The sequence below is a fragment of the Solanum pennellii genome, chromosome 1, assembly GCF_001406875.1.
Source record: "Solanum pennellii chromosome 1, SPENNV200".
Classification (NCBI taxonomy): Eukaryota; Viridiplantae; Streptophyta; class Magnoliopsida; order Solanales; family Solanaceae; genus Solanum; species Solanum pennellii.
This window is the reverse complement of record NC_028637.1, coordinates 3563223-3574518: the sequence shown is the minus strand read 5'-3', so window position 1 is coordinate 3574518 and position 11296 is coordinate 3563223. Positions and strand designations below refer to the sequence as shown.

The 11296-nt window shown below is 28.5% G+C and overlaps 1 protein-coding gene across 1 annotated transcript in view; it reads left to right on the top strand.

Moving 5' to 3' along the window:
• The first annotated feature begins 7712 nt into the window (after positions 1–7712).
• LOC107006473 (protein ETHYLENE INSENSITIVE 3) overlaps positions 7713–11296 on the top strand; it is a 7168-nt gene continuing 3584 nt past the window's right edge. The window contains exon 1 of the mRNA XM_015205021.2: positions 7713–7866. The gene's annotated coding sequence lies outside the window, so the exon portion shown is untranslated. The remainder of the gene's footprint in view (positions 7867–11296) is intronic.

Below are 11296 nucleotides of genomic sequence, written 5' to 3'. Positions count from 1 at the left end.
ATCCTTTGCTCTCAAAGGCTACTACATTCTCAATAAAAATTTGTTTTGGGTCTTGCTTAAAAAAAAATACGATCAAATAATTACTTTTGGCACGACAATTAAAGTTTTCTTATGATTATTTATCATTTAGTAGATCCTCTCCTTTCAAAGATAAATTATTTTTGACGTATCCGATGAAATTTTTCCAAAAATAGTGATACATCGCAAAATACTACATGTAATCATATAAAATATATCCCTTTCATTGATGCTTTTTACTCAAAGACTGATACATTCTCAATACGAAATTGTTTTGGATCTTGTGTATAAAGGAAAAAGAATTACGATGAAATAATTACTTATGGTGTGACTATTTAAGTTTTTTGTTCTAAATATTTATCTTTTCGTAGATCATCTCCTTTCAAAGGCAAACTACTTTTGGCGTGACTGTTGAAGTTCTTCCCAATATAGTGACAGATGAAAAAATATTAATTACATGTAATCATATATATATATATATATATATATATATATATATATATATATATATACCCTTTCGTAGATCCTTTCTTCTCAAGGGCTGCTACGTTCTCAATAAGAAATTGTCTTGGGTCTTACGCATGTATAAAGAACAAAAAATCTTTTATGATCAATAAACTATTTTTGACGCAACTGTTGAAGTTTCTTCTTAATATTTATTCTTTCGTAGATCCTCTCCTCTCAAAGACACACTACTTTTAGTGCGATCGCTGAATTTTTTTCAAAAATAGTGATACGTAGTAAAATACTACACGTAATCATATAAAATATATACCCTTTCGTATATCCTATCTGCTAAAAGATTGCTACATTCTTCATAAGAAATTCTCTTAGTACCCGTTTGGATTGACTTATTCTAGGTGCTTTTAAGCAGTTTTTTAAGTGTTTGAATAAAGTTAAAAAGTGCTATAAGCACTTATTTTAAGACCAAAATAACAAAAATAAGTCAAAAACCATAAGTTAGAAATCCTAATTTATGACTTTTGGCTTATAAGTCATGAGACAAGCCAATCCAAACGGGTCTTGTCTATAAATAACAAAATATTTTTATGATCAAACAACTATTTTTGGAGCAAATTTTGTAGTTTTTTCTAAATATTTATTCTTTCGTGGATCCTCTCCTCTTAAATATAAACTCCTTTTTGTGTGACCACTGAAATTCTTTTCAAAATAGTGATACGTAGCAAAATACTACACGTAATCATATAAAATATATATACCCATTTTTAGTTTCTGTCATCTCAAAGACCGCTACATTCTCAATAAGAAATTGTCTTGGGTCTTGTGTGTAATAAAGAAAATATATTTTTACTATCAAACAATTACTTTTGGCGCGACCAATAAAGTTATTCCTGAAATAGTGATATGTAGCAAAATACTACACTTAATTATATAAAATATATACCCTTATGTAGATATTTTCCTCTCAAACACTACTACATTCTTAATTAGAAATTGTTTTGCATCTTATGTATAGAGAAAAAATATTTTTACAATCGGAAAACTATTTTTGGCACGACATTTGAAGTTTTTTCTTAAAAAACATTTTTCCTTTGCAGATCGTCCCTTTGAAAAACAAACTACTTTTGACGCGACTATTAAACTTCTTCTTGAAATAGTGATATGTAGCAAAATACTACACGTAATACTACTTTTTTTTTGAGTATTTTTCCTTTAATAGATCCTCTCCTTTGAAAGAACAATTACTTTTGACGCGACTATTAAACTTCTTCTTGAAATAGTGATATGTAGCAAAATACTACACGTAATACTACTTTTTTTTAGTATTTTTCCTTTAATAGATCCTCTCCTTTGAAAGAACAATTACTTTTGGCGCGATTACTGAAGTTCTTCTTAAAATAATGATACATAGCAAAATATTATAGATAATCATATAAAATATATATCTTTTCTTAGATTCTTTCCTCTAAAAAAATGTTACGTTCTTAATAAGAATCTTTTTGGTCTCGTCTATAGAGAAAAAATATTTTTACAATCAAAGAATTATTTTTGGTGCGACTGTTGAAGTTATTTATGAATATTTATCCTTTCGTAGATTTTCTACTCTTAAAGACAAACTATTTTGGCGCGATCACTAAGTTCTTCTTGAAATAGTGATACGTAGTAAAATCTACACGTAATCATATAAAATATATAATCTTTCATAGATATTTACTCTCAAAGAGTGTTACATTTTCAATAAGATTTTTTTTTACTCTTGTGTATAAAAATAAATATTACGATCAAATAACTACTTTTGGCGCAACTGAGGAAGTTATTTTCTGAGATTTATTCTTTCGTGGATCTTCTTCTCTTAAAGACAAACTGCTTTTGGTGCAACTGTTGAAGTTCTTCCCGAAATAGTAATACGTAGCAAAACGCTACACACAATCATATAAAATTAAAACTATTATCGAATTCGCTTATTAACCGATAAATCTGTCGGATGTCTTTCGTTGTCGGTGAATTTTATTTGATTCTAGGAGAATCCGACAATAGTTTCAGTTTTACCTTCCTTCTTTATCTTTCTGCTTCAACTTCTTAGTATCTTTTTTCTCAGGATTGATTTCACTATTACAAATAATTTGCAAAATTCATCAATTCCTTAATATCTCGAAATATGTTCTTAACAAAAATAAACAAAAATATTTTTATGATCAAAAAACTATTTTTGGCACGAAAGTTATTTATGAATATTTATCATTTCGTAGATCCTCTCCTCTTAAAGACAAACTATTTTGGCGCGACCACTAAGTTTTTATTGAAATAGTCATACGTAGCAAAATCTACACGTAATCATATAAAATATATAATCCTTCGTAGATATTTACTCTCAAATAGTTACATTGTAAATAAGATTTTTTTTACTCTTGTGTATAAAAATAAATATTACGATCAAAGAACTATTATTGGCGCGACTGAGGAAGTTATTTTCTGAAGATTTATTCTTTCGTAGAATCCTCTCCTCTTAAAGACAAACTGTTTTTGGCGCGACTGCCGAAGTTCTTTCCAAAATAGTAATACGTAGAAAAACACTACAAGCAATCATATAAAATTAAACTATTATCGAATTCGCTTATTAATAGATAAATCTGCCGGATGTCTTCTCGTTGTCGGTGAATTTTATTTGATTCTAGGAGAATCCGCCAATAATTTCAATTTTACCTTCCTTCTTTTATCTTTTGCTTCATTTTCTTAGTATATTTTTTCTCAAGATTGATTTCACCATTACAAATAATATGCGAAATTCATCATCAATTCTCAATATCTCGAAATTTGTTCTCAAAAAAAATAAATTCTTGAATCTTGTGTGAAGAAAAATAATGTCTTTACATATTACTTTTGACACGACTTCTGAAAATTGTCTCGCTGACATATGTCAAAATACAGTAAAACTTCGCAAAATGAAATACGTAATCATATAAAAACATTATTTTCATGATTAAATATACGTAAGCAAAAATGTTCTTCTCCTAAATAAGTAAATTCAAATTAATTTAAAAAACGAAATAATTACTAACAAAGATAATTCATATTCACATTTCAAAGTTAAAATTCAAAAACATAACCACTCGATCATATCCATATATCATAATTTTCATTTTCTCAATAAAGAAAATCCATGAAAGCAATAGATCAAGAAAGAAAGGAAATAAGTTCATTTTTTGGGTTGGCTAATAAGAATCTTTTTGGGTCTTGTGTATAGAGAAAACATATTTTTACTAACAAAGAATTATTTTTCGCGCGACTAGTGAAGTTATTTATGAATATTTATCCTTTCGTAGATCCTCTCCTCTTAAAGACAAACTATTTTGACGCAACCACTAAGTTCTTCTTAAATAGTAATACGTAGCAAAATCTACACGTAATCATATAAAATATATAATCTTTTGTAGATTTTTACTCTCAAAGAGTGTTACATTTTCAATTAAATTTTTTTTTGACTCTTGTGTATAAAAATAAATATTATAATCAAATAACTACTTTTGGCGCGACTGAGGAAGTTTATTTCTGACGATTTATCCTTTCGTAGATCTTCTTCTCTTAAAGACAAACTGCTTTCGGCGCAACTGTCGAAGTTCTTCCCGAAATAGTAATTTGTAGCAAAACGCTACACGCAATCATATAAAATTAAAACTATTATCGGATTCGCTTATTAACCGATAAATCTGCCAGATGTCTTTCGTTGTTGGTGAATTTTATTTGATTCTAGGAGAATCCGACTATAGTTTCAGTTTTACCTGCCTTCTTTATCTTTCTGCTTCATCTTCTTAGTATCTTTTTTCTCGTTATTGATTTCATCATTAATAATAATGTGCGAAATTCATCATTTCTCAATATCACGAACTCTGTTCTCAACAAAAAAAATAATCTTGAATCTTGTATGAAGAAAAATAATGTCTTTACAAATTACTTTTGACACGACTAAATTTGTCTCGCTGGCATATGTAAAACTTCACAAAATTCTATACGTAATCATATAAAAACATTATTTTCACAATTAAATATACGTAAGCTAACATGTTCTTCTCCTAAATAAGTAAATTCAAGCTAATTTGAAAAACAAAATACTTAATAACAAAAATAACTCATAATCACATTTCAAAGTCAAAATTTAAAAATATTTACCACTCATCATATCCATAAATCATAATTTTCATTTCTTAATAAAGAAAATCCATAAAAGCAATAGATCAAGAAAGAAAGGAGATAAGTTTATTTTTTTGATTGGCTAATAAGAATCTTTTTGGGTCTAGTGTATAGAGGAAAAATATTTTTACTATGAAGAGTTATTTTTGGCGCGACTGATGAAGCTATTTATGAATATTTATCCTTTCGTAAATCCTCTCCTCTTAAAGACAAATTATTTTGGCGCGATCATTAAGTTCTTCTTGAAATAGTGACACGTAGAAAAATCTACACGTAATCATATGAAATATATAATCTTTCGTAGTTCTTTACTTTCAAAGAGCGTTACATTTTCAATTAGAATTTTTTTACTCTTGCGAATAAAAATAAATATTATGATCAAATAACTACTTTTGGCGCGACTAAGGAAGTTTTTTTCTGAAGATTTATCCTTTCGTAAATCCTCTCCTCTTAAAGACAATCTACTTTTGGCGCGACTCCCGAAGTTCTTCCCGAAATAGTATTACGTAGCAAAACGCTATACGCAATCACATAAAATTAAAAATATTGTGGGATTCGCTTATTAACCGATAAATCTGCCAGATGTCTCCTCGGCGTCGGTGAATTTTATTTGACTTTAGGAGAATCCGACAATAATTTCAGTTTTACCTTCCTTCTTTATTTTTTTGCTTCATCTTCTTAGTATATTTTTTCTCAATATTGGTTTCACCATTACAAATAATGTGCGAAATTTATTAATTTTCAATATCTCGAACTATGTTCTCAATAAAAAAATTTTCTTGAATCTTGTATGAAGAAAAATAATGCCTTTACATATTTTTTTTGACACGATTTTTAAAATTTGTCTCGCTGACATATGTCAAAATACAATAAAATTTTGCAAAATGCTATACGTAATCATATAAAAACATTATTTTTACGATTAAATATACGTAAGCAGAAATGTTCTTCTCCTAAATAAATAAATTCAAAGTGATTTCAAAAACAAAATACTTACTAACAATTATAACTCATATTCACATTTCAAAGTCAAAATTCAAAAATATTTATCACTCGATCATATTCATATATCACAATTTCCATTTTCTTAATAAAGAAAATCCATCAAAGCAATAAATCAAGACAGAAACGAAATAAGTTCATTTTTTGGATTGGCTAACAAAGAAAAGATTTTGACATTTTTCCCTAATAGTATATACTATTATTACTCTTTCGTAGATATTTACTCTCAAAGAGTATTACATTTTCATTTAGAATTTTTTTTTGACTCTTGTGTATAAAAATAAATATTACGATCAAATAACTACTTTTGGCGCGATTGAAGAAGTTTTTTTCTGAATATTTATCCTTTCGTAAATCCTCTCCTCTTAAAGACAAACAACTTTTGGCGCGACTGTCGAAGTTCTTCCCGAAATGGTATTATGTAGCAAAACACTATACGCAATCATAAAAAATTAAAATTATTATCGGATTAGCTTATTAACCGATAATTCTGCGAGATGTCTTGTCGTTGTCGGTGAATTTTATTTGATTCTAGGAGAATCCGACAATAGTTTTAGTTTTACCTTCCTTCTTTATCTTTCTACTTCATCTTCTTAGTATCTTTTCTCTCGGTATTGATTTCACCATTAAAAATAATGTGCGAAATACATCATTTATCAATATCTCAAACTCTGTTTTTAACAATTTTTTTTCTTCAGTCTTCTATGAAGAAAAATAATTTCTTTACATATTACTTTTGATAAGACTTTTGAATTTTGTTTCGCTGACATATGTCAAAATACAGTAAAATTTTACAAAATGCTATACGTAATCATATAAAAACATTATTTTCACGATTAAATATACGTAAGCAGAAATGTTATTCTCCTGAATAAATAAATTCAAACTGATTTAAAAAATAAAATACTTACTAACAAAGATAACTCATATTCACATTTCAAAGCCAAAATTCAAAAATATTTATCACTCGATCATATTCATATATCACAATTTTCATTTTCTTAATAAAGAAAACCCATCAAAGCAATAGATCAAGAAAGAAAGGAAATAGGTTCATTTTTTTTATTGGCTAACAAAGAAAAGGTTTTGACATTTTTCCTTAATAGTATATACTATTATTATTCTTTTTTAGATCTTTACTCTCGAGTGTTATATTTTCAATTAGAATTTTTTTGACTCTTGTGTATAAAAATAAATATTACGATCAAATAACTATTTTTGGCGCGACCGAGGAAGTGTTTTTCTGAATATTTATCCTTTTGTAAATCATCTACTCTTAAAAGATAAACAACTTTTGGCGCGACTGTCGAAGTTCTTCCCGAAATAGTATTACGTAGCAAAACACTATACGCAATCATAAAAAGTCAAAATTATTGTCGAATTAGCTGATTAACCGATAAATCTGCGAGATATCTTGTCGTTGTCGGTGAATTTCATTTGATTCTAGGAGAATCCGACAATAGTTTTAGTTTTACCTTCCTTCTTTATCTTTCTGCTTCATCTTCCTAGTATCTTTTCTCTCGTTATTGATTTCACCATTAAAAATAATGTACGAAATACATCATTTCTCAATATCTCGAACTTAGTTTTTTTAACAATTGTTTTTCTTCAATTTGTATGAAGAAAAATAATTTCTTTACATATTATTTTTGATACGACTTCTGAAATTTGTCTCGCTGACATACGTCAAAATACAGTAAAACTTTGCCAAATGCTATACGTAATCATATAAAAACATTATTTTCACGATTAAATATACGTAAGCAGAGACGTGTTTCTCCTAAATAAGTAAGTTCAAATTCATTTGAAAAACGAAATACTTCCTAACAAAGATAACTCATATTCACATTTCAAAATCAAAATTCGAAAATATTTACCACTCAATCATATTCATATATCATAATTTTTATTTTCTCAATAAAGAAAATCCATGAATGCAATAGATCAAAAAAGAAAGGAAATAAGTTCATTTTTTGGATTGGCTAAGAAAGAAAAGATTTTGACATTTTCCCCTAATAGTATATACTACTATTATTACACCACCGCCAAAGCCCACACAACAAATAGTATTTATATCCATGTAATAAAAAAGTATTCCCTTTGTTCTCTGTTGTCTTCTCTCTCTCTACCTTCTATATTCTGAAGGGTCAATTCTTGTACAAAATTTTGGAAGCAAAAAGAAGAAACCCCTTTGAGGTATTCTTCTTTTTCTTGCCTTTTTACTTTGTAAAGATTGGATTTTGATGTAGATACATTTTGGATTTCTTGATTTTTTGATCTTGGTTTTACTGGATAGATTTATCTGTTGTGTTTTTAGCCTTGTGTTTTAGTGTAAAAAATTGAGTTTTTGTTTAAAGATTTGATTTTTCTGTTGTTTGAGTTTTGTTTTTGATCTTGGTTTTACTGGATAGATTTATCTGTTGTGTTTATGCCTTGTGTTTCAGTAATAAAAATTGGATTTTTTTTGTTTTTTGAGGTCATTTTTGATCTTGGTTTTACTGGAATAGTTTTCTCTGTTGTGTTTCAGCATTAAAAAGTGGAGCTTTTGTTTCAAGATTGGATTTTTTCTGTTATTTGACTTGATTTTTGATCTTGGTTTTGCTGGAATAGATTTATCTGTTGTGTTTCAGTATAAAAATTGGATTTTTTTTGTTTTTTGAGGTCATTTTTGATCTTGGTTTTACTGGAATAGTTTTCTCTGTTGTGTTTCAGCATTAAAAAGTGGAGCTTTTGTTTCAAGATTGGATTTTTTCTGTTAATTGACTTGATTTTGATCTTGGTTTTACTGGAATAGTTTTCTCTGTTGTGTTTCAGCATTAAAAAGTGGAGCTTTTGTTTCAAGATTGGATTTTTTCTGTTAATTGACTTGATTTTGATCTTGGTTTTACTGGAATAGTTTTCTCTGTTGTGTTTCAGCATTAAAAAGTGGAGCTTTTGTTTCAAGATTGGATTTTTTCTGTTAATTGACTTGATTTTGATCTTGGTTTTACTGGAATAGTTTTCTCTGTTGTGTTTCAGCATTAAAAAGTGGAGCTTTTGTTTCAAGATTGGATTTTTTCTGTTAATTGACTTGATTTTGATCTTGGTTTTACTGGAATAGTTTTCTCTGTTGTGTTTCAGCATTAAAAAGTGGAGCTTTTGTTTCAAGATTGGATTTTTTCTGTTAATTGACTTGATTTTGATCTTGGTTTTACTGGAATAGTTTTCTCTGTTGTGTTTCAGCATTAAAAAGTGGAGCTTTTGTTTCAAGATTGGATTTTTTCTGTTAATTGACTTGATTTTGATCTTGGTTTTACTGGAATAGTTTTCTCTGTTGTGTTTCAGCATTAAAAAGTGGAGCTTTTGTTTCAAGATTGGATTTTTTCTGTTAATTGACTTGATTTTGATCTTGGTTTTACTGGAATAGTTTTCTCTGTTGTGTTTCAGCATTAAAAAGTGGAGCTTTTGTTTCAAGATTGGATTTTTTCTGTTAATTGACTTGATTTTGATCTTGGTTTTACTGGAATAGTTTTCTCTGTTGTGTTTCAGCATTAAAAAGTGGAGCTTTTGTTTCAAGATTGGATTTTTTCTGTTAATTGACTTGATTTTGATCTTGGTTTTACTGGAATAGTTTTCTCTGTTGTGTTTCAGCATTAAAAAGTGGAGCTTTTGTTTCAAGATTGGATTTTTTCTGTTAATTGACTTGATTTTGATCTTGGTTTTACTGGAATAGTTTTCTCTGTTGTGTTTCAGCATTAAAAAGTGGAGCTTTTGTTTCAAGATTGGATTTTTTCTGTTAATTGACTTGATTTTGATCTTGGTTTTACTGGAATAGTTTTCTCTGTTGTGTTTCAGCATTAAAAAGTGGAGCTTTTGTTTCAAGATTGGATTTTTTCTGTTAATTGACTTGATTTTGATCTTGGTTTTACTGGAATAGTTTTCTCTGTTGTGTTTCAGCATTAAAAAGTGGAGCTTTTGTTTCAAGATTGGATTTTTTCTGTTAATTGACTTGATTTTGATCTTGGTTTTACTGGAATAGTTTTCTCTGTTGTGTTTCAGCATTAAAAAGTGGAGCTTTTGTTTCAAGATTGGATTTTTTCTGTTAATTGACTTGATTTTGATCTTGGTTTTACTGGAATAGTTTTCTCTGTTGTGTTTCAGCATTAAAAAGTGGAGCTTTTGTTTCAAGATTGGATTTTTTCTGTTAATTGACTTGATTTTGATCTTGGTTTTACTGGAATAGTTTTCTCTGTTGTGTTTCAGCATTAAAAAGTGGAGCTTTTGTTTCAAGATTGGATTTTTTCTGTTAATTGACTTGATTTTGATCTTGGTTTTACTGGAATAGTTTTCTCTGTTGTGTTTCAGCATTAAAAAGTGGAGCTTTTGTTTCAAGATTGGATTTTTTCTGTTAATTGACTTGATTTTGATCTTGGTTTTACTGGAATAGTTTTCTCTGTTGTGTTTCAGCATTAAAAAGTGGAGCTTTTGTTTCAAGATTGGATTTTTTCTGTTAATTGACTTGATTTTGATCTTGGTTTTACTGGAATAGTTTTCTCTGTTGTGTTTCAGTATAAAAATTGGATTTTTTTTGTTTTTTGAGGTCATTTTTGATCTTGGTTTTACTGGAATAGTTTTCTCTGTTGTGTTTCAGCATTAAAAAATGGAGCTTTTGTTTCAAGATTGGATTTTTTCTGTTAATTGACTTGATTTTGATCTTGGTTTACTGGAATAGCTTTCTGTGATGTGTTTATGCCTTGTGTTTAGTATAAAAAATGGATTTTTTTTTGAGGTCATTTTTTATCCTGGTTTTACTGTAATAGCTTTCTCCGGTGTGTTTCAGCATAAAAAAATGGAGCTATTGTTTCATGATTGGATTTTTTCTGATATTTGACTTGATTTTTGATCGTGGTTTTACTGGAATAGCTTTCTCTGATGTATTTATGCCTTGTATCAGTATAAAAAATGGATTTTTTTTGTTTTTGATTTGATTTTTGGTGTTGGTTTTACTGGAATAGCTTTCTCTGGTGTGTTTCAGCATAAAAAAGATGGAGCTTTTGTGTCAAGATTGGATTTTTTCTGTTAATTGACTTGATTTTTGATCTTGGTTTTACTGGAATAGCTTTCTCTGACGTGTTTAATGTTTTTGTATAAAAATTGGAGTTTTTTTTTTAAGATTTGATTTTTCTGTTATTTGACTTCAATTTTTGATCTTGGTTTTACTGGATAGATTTCTCTGCTGTGTTTATGCCTTGTTTTCAGTATAAAAATTGTAGCTTTTGGTTAAAGATTTGATTTTTCTGTTATTTGACTTCATTTTTTGATCTTGGTTTTACTGAATAACTTTCTCTGTTGTCTTTTAGTATAAAAAAATTGGAGCTTTTGTTTCAAGATTGGATTTTTCTGTTATTTGACTTCAATGTTTGATCTTTGTTTTACTGAATAACTTTCTCTGTTGTGTTTTAGTATTAAAATTGGAGTTTTGTTTCAAGATTGGATTTTTCTGCTTTATTGTAGATTGTTTTAGTTGAATTTTGTATCTCTTTTCACATCTAATGATAAATGGCATCTCCAGTTCGCTGGCACCAGATAGTTGGGAGGGTCAGTTACAAGGTTTTTAAGGAACCCCCACCCCCCACCCCCCACGCCA